The sequence below is a fragment of the Notamacropus eugenii genome, chromosome 3 (genome assembly GCF_028372415.1).
Source record: "Notamacropus eugenii isolate mMacEug1 chromosome 3, mMacEug1.pri_v2, whole genome shotgun sequence".
Classification (NCBI taxonomy): Eukaryota; Metazoa; Chordata; class Mammalia; order Diprotodontia; family Macropodidae; genus Notamacropus; species Notamacropus eugenii.
The window spans coordinates 116,299,763-116,314,775 of record NC_092874.1 but is presented as its reverse complement, the minus strand read 5'-3'; the positions used below and the strand labels follow the sequence as shown (position 1 = coordinate 116,314,775).

At 39.0% G+C, this 15,013-nt stretch overlaps 1 protein-coding gene and 1 pseudogene across 5 annotated transcripts in view; one reads left to right on the top strand and one right to left on the bottom strand.

Moving 5' to 3' along the window:
* Positions 1–15,013, top strand: part of EXOC4 (exocyst complex component 4) — a 945,346-nt gene that overhangs the window by 390,525 nt on the left and 539,808 nt on the right. The gene's annotated exons all lie outside the window — the stretch shown is intronic.
* On the bottom strand, positions 8,228–9,763 carry LOC140530954 (HAUS augmin-like complex subunit 4 pseudogene; annotated as a pseudogene).

Genomic DNA, 15,013 nt, shown 5'->3' with positions numbered 1-15,013 from the left:
GGCAAAGATCTTACAGTAAGAGATTGAAAGCAGAAGTGGAAGTAGGGAGAGAGGGGGGATGGAAGAGCGAAGAGAGGAAAAGGGGCCTTCTGTCCTGTAAGGGCCCCTCAGCGCTAAGAGCGCCTTCGGGCTTTCCTGACCCTACTTAAGCTCTCCTGCTGCATAGTTTGCACCTGAATACCGTGCCTGTTAGATAACAATAGGTGTGCCCAGATCCGGGCCAGTCTCGAGGGCGGGGATGCTCTCTCCCATCACGTTCACACGGGAAGAGGCGGAAATACACGAGATCTCACTCCTCAATTCCCTGCTGTTTCCTGGGGGGCCTCATGAGAACTCTAAGGTTTAGAAGCTCTCACCTTTACCCGCCCGAGACTGTCCACATGGAACTGAGCTTACACCCCCAACAATTTCTTTCCACAATTTTATTTGTTACGTCTAAGCAGGTGATTTCCAATAGATGGCTTCAGGGAGACCAGGAAATGTGTTCACTGAGCAAAGGCACAGAGACAAGACACCCACCCGAACAGTTAGCTATCCTCTAATTCCATGAATGGGGGGCACTATAAATATGGCTGAAGCACAGAATAGGGCAGGACGAGCTGATAGCCCTGATTACTTTCCAGAGTGACCAGACATTTCTACCTAGACCCTCTACTCATACCTTGAATTCATGTCCCAAAATAAGGTTTTTAGCTTTCCATCCTCTGGACTTCCTCATTTTTGTCACTGGCATAATTTCTTTGTCCTCCCTTGTTCTAAAACTGTTTTACTGTAGGTCCTTTCCTTTGTCTTTTGTATCCAATCAGTTGCTCAACCTTGTCTGTTTTATCTTGATCTGGTTTATGACAATTTTCTTGTCTTTCTGCTGCCACTGTCCCAATTTTGGCCTCTCCTTACCACCTAGATAGACATTTGCATTGACCTTCTAACTTTGGGTTTTTTTTATACTCTCTCCTATCTATGCTATCTATACCATGCCATTATTAGATTAATCTTTATGCATAGATCTGGTCTTAAAATTCTTCTGCTTTCTAGGGGATTTCTTTCCAAAGCAAATTTAGAGTCCTCAGTTAGTCATCATCATATCATTTCATTCTTATCTCAGCTCATCCTGCCCTATTCTGTGCTTCAGCCGTATTTACAGTGTCCCCCCATTCATGGAATTAGAGGATAACTAACTGTTAGGGTGGGTGTCTTGTCTCTGTGCCTTTGCTCAGTGAACACATTTCCTGGTCTCCCTGCAGCCATCTACTGTACTTCTGTCCATGCCTTATAATCTGGCATATGTGCCGTGCACCTCCATGTAGGCTTCCATGATTTCCTCCTCTCTCCAGTTAATAATAATCTTTCCCAGGACCTCATGTAGCACCTTGTTTGCCCCTTAAAGTCTCTTGCAAGATTATATACTATTTTTATGAAATAAGTTTGGGTAGGGACGAGGGGTATTCTCCAACTAGAGGAACACCCTGTGAAGTCACTTCCCTGTCTTTTCTAGTTTCTCTCCCCTAAACCTAGCTCAGTACTCTGCATATTAATAAATGTTAATAAATATTTGTGGAAGTGAATTGAAGAATCATTTGAATTTTATATAAATTATTTTAATCAGATAATCAGATTAATAACTAAAAGCAGCACTCAATCCGAGTTTTGATTGGTGCATAGAAGATAAAGAATATTTTTGAATCTTGAGGACATGTGCTAGGGGACAAGGTCCCTATTAGGTAAAGGAGAGAAAAAAATAGCATCTGTTAGTGAGAATATACAAAAATGAACTTTTTGTCCATTTTTACATTTTGCCTAGATACAAGTAGCTCCTTATATACCATTGAAAAGTTATACCTAATTCTGCTTTTGGTATCCCGCTCTGTGTTGAGTGAATTTGTTTTAAGATATTAGAATTTGGAAGAGAGCCAGCCTTAGCCAAATTTCAACTCATGTCCTCCTCAAGGTGTTAACAAAACAAGAAGGAGCCTCTGTTCCTAGTCTCCTTAACCTTGCTCCCATAAGAACCCAGAATATGAAGTCCTTGAAGCATCCCCAAAGTACAAAACTGATTTAATAGTCTTAGGTCTAGTTTTTCTCTTTTTTAGCACCAAAATTTCAGATGGTATTTCACTATGTGAGTTTTGCTCAAGGAAGTCTGGAATTCCACAACTTTTGAGTTTTCAACTCAAGTAGTGACAAAGCTTGGTCACAGTTATCATAATGAGACCTTAAAGTTATACAGCATATTATTTCAAAAATGTTTCACACATTGAAAAAGAGTTTTGATGAAAATGTTGGCTGTTTTCTTAGATTTGTCTCATTAGGCAAAGAGGTAAAAAGACCAGGTAATACTATTCCTGTTTTGTGTGTGTAAAAAATAGTAACAGAAGAATTTATATAGGGCTTTAGGCATTCTGAAGTGTTTTCCTCACAACCACCCTGGTAGATATGGAAAGCCAAGTGTTTTTTTTCCTATTTTACAAATGAAAAAAAAATGAATCTTGGAAAAGTCAAATGACTTGCCCATGGTAGAAATAGGATTCAAGAGGGATCTGCCAATCCCAAGTCTAGTCTTCTTTTCACTGGACCTCACTGCTTCATAGCTTTTCCGTATCCTCTTTGTATGCCCTCTCTCCATTTTTTCTTCTTCTCTTCATTTCTTCTCCCGCTTCCTCTCCTCTGATTCTGGTGCACTGGCATATAAATAGTACAAGCACCGGCTGTGGAGTCAGGAAGACTTGAGTTCAAGCTTGTTTCAGACACTTACTAGCTATGTTGATACCGGACAAACCTTGTGTGACTCAATGACTTCTAAGGTCTTAATCCACCTCTGCATCTGCGATATATGATATCTTCTGACCCACCTTCAGCTTAAATGTCTCAAAGGAGACATTTTTTTCCCATCCTAGTGACAGCATATATACAAGTTGATAAAAAACAAAATGATGTTGACATGTGATTGAAGGAAATTTGATCTGGACTCCCTCAGGCCATTTGCTGAAATAACCCAAAAGAAGGGGCAGGTAAAAGAGAAAATGAAGTCCTGAGGCTTAAAGAAAATGTAAAAAAATGTTAGGTGTACTTTGTTATCCCAGTTAGAGACATGAAGAAATTCTGGAGGCTACATTTTGGATAACTGAAGGATTAGCAGCAACCCTTGGTGACCCTTTTAAACGCCAGCCACTCTCTAGGGAGTGAGTAGAGCCAGGAACAATTAGGAAGAGTGTCCTAACAACAGAAAAGGGAGCCAGCTGTGAGGGAATAACCAGCTCCATACCTCTTTCCTCATGGAGAGGGTTTCACAATCATTAAAGGGAGCTGAGGAAGAAAGAGAAATCCTTTCTCCCCAGTCTCCATCATCTACATAGTGTCTTAGAGTATACTTTTATAAGCTGGTCCTTGGATGACAGATACATAGTCTATCACCTGTCCTCTACTCAAACTCTTTCTAGATTAATAAAACTTTCCAGACTTTATGTGCTGTTGCTTTAGCCCTCAAGAACTCAGTATTGTTCCCATACCATAATGCAGTGTCATGATAGGACTTTCGTAGAGGTTATGAGACTGGAAGCTAATAAAATCATCCCCAATATACATATACACAGTCACATTCTTATAAGCTAATGGATGTATGCCTACTTGTATCCAGGTATACATGTAGATTCAAGGTGACATCTAAAGAGAAGAAATATCCTCCATTTATAGTTAGAAGTTAAAGTCTCACCCAGTTCTACTACTCAATACACATATGATTCATCTTGTAACTTTTCTGAACCCCATTTTTCTCATCTGTAAAATGGGACCTTTAATGCTTTCACTTCCTTCCTCATAGAGTTGCTGTTCAAATGAGGCCATTGAGTGTAATTTGCTTTGTAATCATAAAATGCTGTGTAAGTGTAGTGTTATTTTAAAGCTAAGTATCATTTTTCTCTCTACTTGCCCAACTGTCATCCTAGTTCAGGCCTTCATTTCCTCTTTCCTGGGCCATAGCAGGGGCCTCATCTTTGGTCTCTCTATTCCAGGCCTTTCCTCTCTCCATATAAGTCAATCAACAGATTTTTCTTTTCTTTTTTTTTTTTTATTATTTTTTTTTTATTTTTTAATGTTTAACAATCACTGCCATACAATTGAGATTTTATCCCCCCCACCTCCCCCCCACTACCCCCCTCCCTCCCCACGACTGCATACAATTCTGTATAGATTGTACATATACTTTCCTATTGAGTATATTTTCACTATAGTCATGCTATGTAGTCAGACTAAGATAAATGAAAGAAATCGTATAACAAATCAGAACATGATACACAAACACATACACATACACAAACATGATCTGCTACATTATGTGAGTGACTTCCATATTTCTCTCTCTGAGTGTGGAAGGCATTTTGCCTTGAGATCCACCATTGGGATTTTTTTTTTTGTAAGAAGTTCTTGTGTTATTACAAAAATCTAAGTCTACCAGAAAAAACTCTCACACACTGTGGTCGTTGCTGTGCATAAAGTTCTCCTGGTTCTGCTCCTTTCACTCAGCATCAGGTCATATAAGTCCTTCCAGGCCTCTCTGAAGTCTTCTTGTTCATCATTTCTTATGGCACAATAGTACTCCATTACATTCATATACCATAATTTATTCAGCCATTCCCCAATTGATGGACATCCCCTTGACTTCCAGTTTTTGGCAACTACATAGAGTGCTGCTATAAATATTTTTGTACATGTGGGACCCTTTCCCATTTTTATGATCTCTTGGGGATACAGTCCTAGAAGCGGTATTGCTGGGTCAAAGGGTATACACATTTTTGTAACCCTTTGGGCATAGTTCCAAATTGCTCTCCAGAATGGTTGGATGTGCTCGCAGCTCCACCAACAATGAATTAGTGTTCCAACTCTCCCACATCCTCTCCAGCATTTATCATTTTCTTGTTCTGTCATTCAACAGATTTTTCTGAAGTTTAGTTCTAATCACTACTCCCACTCTCATTTTGTTTACTCCTCTGGCTCCCTGTAAGCTATGATCAAGTATAATTTCTGTATTGCATTTAATGCTCTTCCTACCTCTTTAGTCTACTTACATATCACTCCCCTCTAAGTACTCTATAGTTAGTCCAGGCTATTTGTTCTTCCATATGCACTTGCTGCTGTCTCCTTACCCCTCACCTGTCTCATCTCCCCCTGCTCTACACCAGGAACGCATTCCTTAATAACTTCCACCTCTTAGAATCTTTGTCCTCTTTCAAGATTCAGCTCAAATACTACCTTTTAAGGGAACCTTTTCTGATTCTCTCAACTGCTAGTGCCCCTTTTCCCAAACTGCTTTGTGTTCAGTTGGTATTTCTTTTGTACATATTTATGTATATACATGTAGTCTCTCCCCATTAGAACTTAAGTGTTTTGTGGGCAGGGACAGTTTCCCTCCTGATTTCTATCCCTAACACTTTGCAAAAGGTGCTTAATAAATTCTTTTTGAGTCGTATAAACATGCCACCTCTCTCCATGGCTCATTTCCTGATTAGATCTTGCTGGGATAATTTTTTCTTGCTGGAATGTGAGGAACTTTTTTCTTTTCCCCCCTGCTCAAACATTAGATTACTGTTTTGCTCTTTGAGTCTCCTTAGACTTTCTAAGGAATAAGAGGAACCATTTTATCTTCAGGGTCATGGCTTTTGTTATTTGGCAGAGATGCAACCTAAAAATAGAATTGGTAGCAGAACTGATCCAAGCCATATCGTTTTCTGAACATCTGGGCTTTGTGTCCTTTGTCAGTACAAGGCTCAATATCCAAAGTGCTCCATCCCAAATTCCTGTTTTGAAGAGAGTTCCTGGACTATTTCTGCGCTGTGGGGGTTTTCCAACTCAAATTCTGCACCTGTCCTCCCAGCTGGTCCTCAGTTATCCACATTTTGAGTACTTAGGATGATTTCATGACTTCTAATTTACATGTGTGTATGTGTTTATACATACACAGTTTCTAATACGGTGTTTGTGCATTTTATCATCCAGCAAATTCGTATGTATAGAATGAGTATTATATCTATTTGTAATGTTTTTGGAGTTTGCTAAATTAGGTTCAGCATGATACTGACACACTGACTTTTATGAAATTGGTTTTTATTAAAGTCTGCAGGTTGTTCTTGTACTGGCAGTGGCTTTGATTAAGCACTGTATTAGGGTCATATCCTGGAATAACAGCATTTTCAAATCCCTGGCTGTGTTTGAAAGAATTGTGATTAAAGTTCTGGCTGTTTTCCCGTGATTACTAATGTCTGCCGAGGGTTGAGTTACCCCGGTTGTTATTGGCGATTGAGTTGTGTTGCAGCCCCTTGTGCTTTCTTGCCAATATCAGTGGCATTCTCTAGAGGAAAGTGATTTTGCATTGAAATGCGAGAACTAAAAGCTGTAACAAAATTAACATTGGTGTCTCGAGTTTCTGATGTGACAAGAGAGGCAGAGTGGTGAATGTTTTTCTAATGCCTAATTCAACTCTGATTGAATTTCAGACTAAACAATGCTACCATGATGAGGAGGTAGGAAAACCCATCTAAAAGAGATTATGGATGAACAGATTGAGGGATACTTTATGACAGGCTAGATTCTAGGCAATCAGATCTGTTTTGACTTCGGCTGGATATTCTTGCTGGTTGTACTCTGTGCTTTGGCGTGAGCACCTCCTCATTCAATGTGTATGAGCACATCTGTGCTCTTAGCTGGGAAAGCCTCCTGCTGAGGAATGAGTTTTCATGTGGCTGTGGAGGGCTTCTTTTGGTGAGGGAAAAAATTGATTTTTCAGAATCCCCAAACTGGGATAGCTTTTAAATTTCATGTGAATAATGACTCACAGAGCTAGTAAGTTAGGCTTACAAATCTGCAAGATTCCTTGATTTTGAACTGGCTCAGTTATAATACGAGGAGATGATGTTAAAGAGTCTTCTGAATAAAGAATACTTGAGCCTCCCCCATTCTCATCATAGTGCCTCGACATACGTATTTAACAAGGGCACAACAGGTCTTATGAATAGAGATGGAGTGGGGGAATTTGATGTGAGATTTGATGTGATTGAGATTTGATGTGAGCTTAAAAAAGTACATAAATCTATCACAAGATTGATGGAATCTTTAGGTCATTCATATGGCACAGTGCTTTGCATATAATAAGCACTGAATCAATACTCTGTATCTGTCAGTCAGTCTACCTAGTCATCTATCTATCATTTTTCTCAACTATAAAATGGAGGAGTTGGCCTAGTTGACTTCATTCTAAATCTGTGACCATATAGCATATGCTTTTTTCCCTGACTAGTCTCTAAGCTTCTTGAAGGTAGTAATCATATCCTCCCTTTCTTAGTGCCATAATGCCAAACACAGTAACTTGTGCATGTTAAGTGAACAGCAAATATCTGTTTATTGATTTAGAATTTATCCTTTCCTTCCTAGATCAGTAATATATTCCAAATTTTCAAAAGCTAAATATACTCATAGAAACCCAAGTTTTTAAAAAGGCTTAAGATTTGTATTATGCTTAAAAAAGCATGTTTTTAAAAGAAACTACATGGCTATAGATAAATACAAAACATACTCAAAATAATCAGAAAATAATTTGGGAGTCAGGTGCCCTAAAAACTGGGGAGAGGATCAGAAAAAGCATTAAGTAAGAGGGAACATTTGACCTGAACCTTTAATGGAGCTAGGGATTGTCAGAGGGAAAGATGAGGAGAAAGTATTCCAGGCCTGGAGGGTAGTCTCTCCAAACACGTGGAGGTGGGAGATGAAATGTTATCAAACTGAATTGAAACTAGAAGAGTTCTGAATTATATGAAATACAATTCTTTTGTTTATAAAAATTGTCTGATATACAATGTCCTTTATTGATTTATTAATAAAACACATTTATATTTATTTTCTATAGTCATATGTATTAAAGTCTACTGAACATATATATGTATATATGTACATAGTATATTATATTTTATTCATTCAGAAAACAAACATTTCTTATATGCCTTCTGTAGTAATCTGTGTCAGACAGAATGATTAATATAAAAACATGAACAAAAAAAGTCCTTCTCCTTAAGGTACTTATACTCTACTGAAGGAAAGTAACATAGATACAGATAAGTAAAATTTTGAAATGTGCAAAATTGGAGTTGATGGTTGGAGGGAAAGTAAAACAGGATCAACTCCACACTTTCTGGATTTAATTTTCAAGCAATTGGTGAAGGGTGTCCCTAGCTTTGATACTCCATTTCTTTTTTTTTTTTTTTTTTTTTTTTAACCATATCACCATTTTATTGAGGCAACAACTGAACAAAAGGCAGGGCTGGTTTTCTGAAGAGGCCACAAAATGCGCAAATCTGCTCCTAGGGAGGAATTGGAGGAGGCCAGGTTATTGCAACACAGAACAGAAACTAGGAATAGTAACAGAGTTATTGCTGTATGAGGAGGGTTTCCTCATTCCTCCCTCTGAGAGCGAGAAGGCAACACCTGTGTAGAAGAAACAGGCCAAGGACAATGTGTGCTCTTGAAGCAGAAGGACCCAGGTCCGTGGTTTCTACAAAACTCAATGGTAAGACTTATTACACTCCTGAAGAGCCCAGTGCTTGTTCTCAGTTGCCTGCTTCAAATGGGTATACTCCTTCACCAGTTTGTCAAACTCCTCACCCAGCACCTCGTAAGTGCTCAAGACCTGGCGGGATTTCTCCATGTCTTGCTCCTGTAGGCGAATGGCTCCCTCCAGACTATCCCTGATGAAGCGATGAACCTCTGCCTTCTCAGCTGTGTACGTGTCTGACAAAATCTGTAGCTCCTCCATTCTTAGCTTCAGAATCATGGCACTACACTTGATCTCCAAGTACTGGGCATTAATCTGATCCAGCTCTGATTGTGTTTTTAGCCAGTGTTCCTGAAGAAGCTTCTGTAGCAGTGAAAGACAGCGGAGGAGCACCTGAGAATAGATGGAACTCTGCTTTTCAAGTAGCACTGTCTGTTCCTTCTGTTGTTTCTTGGCATTCTGGTTCTCCTGTTTCTCACTTGTCAGTACATTTGCCAGCTGCCATACCTTTGCTGCTTTCAATGTTTCGCTATCGGAATCTGAACTAGGATCATGGTAGCAGAGTAGAGCAAAACACTTCTTCTAAAGTTCTTCCTCAATTTTTGGCTGGAGACACTCTCTCATTCTCAGAAAATCCTCTGAAGGGGGCATCAGTTCTAGCAAGTCTGACTTCTCCAGGCCCAGCAAAGGTGGCATCTCTTTCTTTTGGTTTGGATCCAAAAGTTGAGTCAGTTCAGTCACTAGTAACCTCTGTTCAAGGGATTCGTGAAACTTCTTAGCCTCTGGGGTCAGATTTGTGTCCTGCGTCTTCACGTAGTAGTTTACAAGCATTTCCTGTATAAGTCTCTGCAGAATTTCTGACCTCAGCCATGCAGTCTTTTGTAGTCTGACCTCCTTCCATGCCTCAGCTTGCTCTTCTGCAAGGGTGGTGCTTAAACCACTCTCATCCATGTACTGAGAGACACTTAGCAGGAGCTTGCTAAAATGAGGGTTCTGCAGGAGGTCTTCTTCAGTCAGGTTACAAGGTGGCAGTTGTTTGCTGTATACTTGCTGGAGCAGCTCCATGCCCTCTCCAGGGAAGCAGAAATCTCCTGATGCCATGTCTCCGGGGGGACTTCCACCTGCTCAGAAGCAAAATCCTGTGGCCGCGTCGCTGAGGCGACAAACGGGGTCGGTCCTGGGAGGTGGCGGCCCCCCAAGGGCCCTCCTGTGCCCCCTGTGCCCGGCCGGAACCGTCCTCCCGGACCCGGCGTGGGGGTGGTAAAGTGGGACCAAGGAAAGCCTGCCTGCCCTCCGGCCCCTCCGACCAAGCAGGGCCCGAAGCAGGCCCCGGCAGCGCGAGGGGAGCCAGCCTCCATTTCTTTTAAGTATATATGTTTCACCAAAAATGGAGTATGGAGAAAACTGCAGAGCAGTTGATGGTATATGTACGTACAGAAAATGTAGACAATTTGGGGTGAATATTCCTCTAGAGGCTGACTGTATGCTATTCATTCATTAGCTCTAAGGAAACCTTGTTTCAGCTTTGGCAAATGTTGATGCTGCAAACTGGTCTAAGGAGGAGAAACCAGCAAGAACAATTACCTTGAGACCAACAGAAATAGTAAATATAGGAGGTGACAAATACATTAATCAAAACTCCTGTTACATTGGCCTGTTGAAAAAACACATGAATTTTAAGCAGATTATGTAGTTGAAAGGGGACTTTATATGTGTATTTGACATGCTGATCAGATGATAAAGTGAGGGAAAATTTAACCTTAACCTTTTCACTTGGCTTGAGAAAGTAAAGACACATTACAAGTTTTTGAGGCAGATGGAATGTGAACAACAAATAAATCAGGTTTTGAAACATTGATGGATGATTTATTTGAATGCATATGGTATTGGATCTCAGACAAGACAGTGTTGGGGAGTATAAATAGATCAGGTGTAGCATTATCAGAAAGACATTATGTGTGAGCATCATCTGCATAACAATATTTAAATCCATTGCATAGAATCATATTCAGAAATTTAGTAAATAAATGATTATAGTTTTCCAAGAGGAGGCTTCAAGATCTCCATTGAGAGCTGTTCATCAGAGAGATCAGGATGAAACTGTGTTAAAAATCAGCTTTCTATGATCATTCTTTTATTTCTGAATCTGCTAAATTTTGTAAGGAACAGAATGATAAAATGACTTTATGGATTTCCTTATCAGAAGTATCATCAGTTTTTGTCAGTGCTGATAAACATTCTTCAGTCTTCTGGAAAGACAGTTTCTTTCATTGAGCATCAAAATAGCCTCCTAGTATGAGGCAATACCATGTTTTGAAGAAGATTCAAGATAGGTTTCTATACAAGACCACGTTGAAAGATTCCATAAAAACAAAAAGTAAAACAGGGACGCATCTGAGGTTAAGATATAAAATTATGAATAGACTTGGAAGGAAATCTTTTGATGAAATTAAGTCAAGAAATTTCCTAAACAAGGCACGTCTCTCTGGTAGTGGAACACATTATTTGCTATTTGAAGCATCTTCTAGTTATATAGCAGTAATTATTTACCAGAGCACTCTTTTTTTAAAGCTAAGGCTAGCTAGACATGTGTGTGCGCGCGCGTGTGTGTGTGTATTTGAATAGTATCCCGAGATTGTGTTTTCAAAGATGAACAGAAAAGAGTTATTAATGTGCTTGATGATTTGGGAAAAACCAGTACAAATCTTAGAATATGTATTTTTCTGTGAGTGCTTTTCTACTTTATTATAAATGATCTTCTGTCTTAAGTGTATGCTTGATTAAAAATGGGAAGTTAATTTATACTCTAATTTGTGGTAACATTGGTCTTACCAGATTGATTATAAAATTTATTGTTCTTATCTCCTATAAAGAGTACTGTATTAGAGACTTGGGGATTACATTAACGTTGGAAAGGCATTAGAACTTACGTACAAGAGGTACAGTCTCTGGAGAGAGAGAACATACATAGAAACACTCATCTGTCCAAAAGGACAATTAAAAACACTGAGCATTAACAAGACAAAAACTAAAATGTCCAAATGACTTATGGAAAAATGTAGAAGCCTAATATTGAACAGTGAAAAGTGTTATTTTGAAACTAAAGAAATGTCGCAAGTAATTGCAATTTTAATTGTCAGGTGGTGCTGATAGCTGTTCACTCAGAAGTCCAATATTTCCTCACCCTGGCAGTTTGAGGAAGTCCAGGTGGGGTGGAAGTCCTGGTTAAAGTGTCATGTTTTCTGTGCTTAATAGTAAGTTAGTGATTTATCCCTGAGCTTTTTCTCTCTGCATGGAGCATCACCTACTTGTTTTCTTGGAGTACATGGATTTGTGGATTTGTCAGTTAGTTCTTACCTCTGAGGTCCCAGTCTCTAACTGATCTCACCTCTCTTTTAACTCACTGCATTTCATTTGATGTTCATCATATAACATTATTATATGTAAAAGTTTTTCACAGAAACAGACCTCTCTGTTAGAATATTTAGTATGCAATCAATAAGCAAAAAAAGAAATCATGATAACTACAGCACAATTCATATTAAATATATAAAGACCTTCCAAACAAAGCTTATTGTTTCTTTGCATCTTTTATTTTTGTTTAGTTCCTCATTGTCACTCCCCATGAAGAAGTAAAGAAGTGAAATTTAGATTCTCTACTCACTTTCAGAAACTCTGAAAGAATTTTTATCTGTAATACTAGTTAAAGATCTTCCCCTGCCCATTAATAGACCTGAGGTGAATCCCATTAAGGGAAACTTGATTAGGGGAGGCTTGTTTTGTAGGAAGGCCCACACATTTTGTTGACTGATAAAGCACTGGGTCATGAGGGTCCATGTCTGAAAAGTGTATATATACTCTGAGGTGAAGTTTTGCTTTGGAGGCTTACTCTTTGAAGAATATTCATGTGATATGACCAGATGAGACTGGGTAGCCCTTAAGGAGCTTCCCCAACCCTCCCCACTCCACCCCCCTGGGCTTTGAAAACCCAGATGCTGGTGCTTCTCTCTCTGTTAGCTATGTATGTATGTAAGGGTCAGACAGTTGGATCTGTCTGTTGATCTGTGGTGTATGTATTGCTTATGGTCAGACAGTTAGAAGCCCTGTCTGTTGGTCTTTATTTCCTCTGCTTGTATTTTTTCTGTTGGTATGTGTGCTTAAAGAAAATTGTTGATGTGAGTTCTTTACATCTTATACATTTTCTATGGTGAGTGAAATAAAGGCTTTTTTCCACCCAGTAAAAAAAAATTGTTGAAACCTCAAAAGTTGCTTTTCTTTTACAAAAGCAGATCTAAGAACCTGTATTATCAGACCATCTTGAATGTGTCAGGGTTCATGCTGCTACATTATTCTGTAACGTAATACCAAGGACTCTGAATCTAGATAAAGTCAAAATCTAGGCTGAGTGAATATGGAACATCATCTGTATAATCTGGAACTCAGGAGGATTCATGCCTTCCCAGTTTCAGTGGTCTGGCTGCTTGCTGGGATCTCCATCCTCTAATCAATCACAGAGTATGTTGAGAACATCCATAGTAAAGCTCTAGCAAGAAGTTATGCTGTCATCCCAGGTTTTAGCTTCTCCTTCTCTGATGTTTGAGCTTTAACACCCTTCATTTCCCCTACATCTCCCTTCATTTACTGTCACCAGTCCTGTTCCTTCATCCTTCCCTCCATCTTCATGTGACAGGGTGTAGGAAAGAAAGAGAGTGTGATGGAAGTAATCAGAATGAAGCTGTGCCCAACATTTTTATATGTACTTGTACCAACTTACTGCATATTCTGACAGGGAGAGATCCTTTGTTTATGAACCATAGCTCCATGCATGTTGCTCTGAAGAGCATGTGCCCAGGCTCTTAGTGGTCTGTCTGTTGTTGTCTCCACTTACCTGCTGCTCACCAGTGAGACATAAGGTAACCACTTATTAGAAAGTGGATATCATGCAGGAAGCTAGTACTTTTTTCCTAAATTGCAGCAGAATGCAACAAAAATATTTTTAAAGTACCTTTTGGACCCAAAGCACCATACTTAGTGTTGGAGTTTAAGTTTAAAAAATAGATGACCCCTGTCCACAAGGAGGTTAATACAGTCTACTAAGGAGATAAATCCAGATTGCTATAATGTTGGTATGCAATTTTAAGGCATACTGGGGCACCGTTGCTTCATTAAATAGCTAGGGGTAAGTATCCCCAGAATCAAGGTTGGAGATAGGTGCATTGATTAACAGTCCTTTAATTATTAGTTAATGGGACATGAGCATAATGTGGCAGGACAAAGGAAACAGGATATAGGTGAGTAAAGATCCTGTCCCAAGTACTGGAGAATGCAGGAAAATTTTATTTGTGTTGATCAAAAGTAAATACAACTACTCTCTTTCTGGAAATGGGGATTGACATTTCTTAGTGTTATCTTGTCCATGTATAGGCATCAGAAGCACTTATGTATTCTGTTGTCAGTGTTGATAGATTAAAAAGGGATAGCCTAGAAAACTGATTAATTATTTGATAACACAACCCTATATTTATTCATAAAAAAAAACCAGAGGATAGCAAATCATATTGATGTACTTCATCATATTGTGTGTCTGGAACCAAGTATGCACACTTGGTTCAAGCTCATAGACTGTGAGGTCTTGATCCAGATATTTTCATTATGAAATATTTTGACTTTTATGAATGTAGCACATTCCAGTTATATGCATGTTATTTCTGCAGTGAGTTGGAAACTGCTCGTAATTTTCTATTATCACTTTTACAGTAGTGCTGTGACAGTTACCCTATCTAGCTTAGCTTCAGTGTCCAGTGAACATTTGGGAAAGCAGAAGACATTTGGAAAGGCAAATTAAAAATACATTTGGGCCATTTTTTTCTATATGAGTTTGCATTTTTTTTTGCATATCTTAAACATCAGATATATCTCGACATGGCCTCTGTGTTAATATTAATATCTTGAGCATTTTTTTCATGGCCAGCATAGAATTGGCACCTAAAATATAACCAGAAATGAAAGTGAGACAGTCTGCAATACATAGTAAGTGCAGTTATACCATTCATTGTTGGTTATTTTTGTGAAATTGAATGATCATCGGAACATCAAAATCCTCACTTTTATAGGGAAATAGAAAACCTACAACTTCTCCACTATCTATAAGGAAAGTCCCAGGTAATTTGGTTTTCTGTGATTTTAGACTTTTTGTTAACACCGAAAAATTCTTGGCATTCTGGTGTGTTTTGTTCCCCATGTGAATGCTATTTTCCCTTTTCCTCTTTATAGCATAATTGCACATTTGCAATTCCTTATAGTTCTGGCAGAACATGGCTGCGTGCTCACATTGAAGGGTGCAGGCTCACTACGTTCAATTCTTAGAGACTCTGTTACACCCTATAAGAAAGCTCTGTGATTTGGACTCCGTTTTTCTTTGACATTCATTTCTCTCACTTTGTAGTTCAATGCTTGTGGGGATCAGTCTGGTGCCCATTT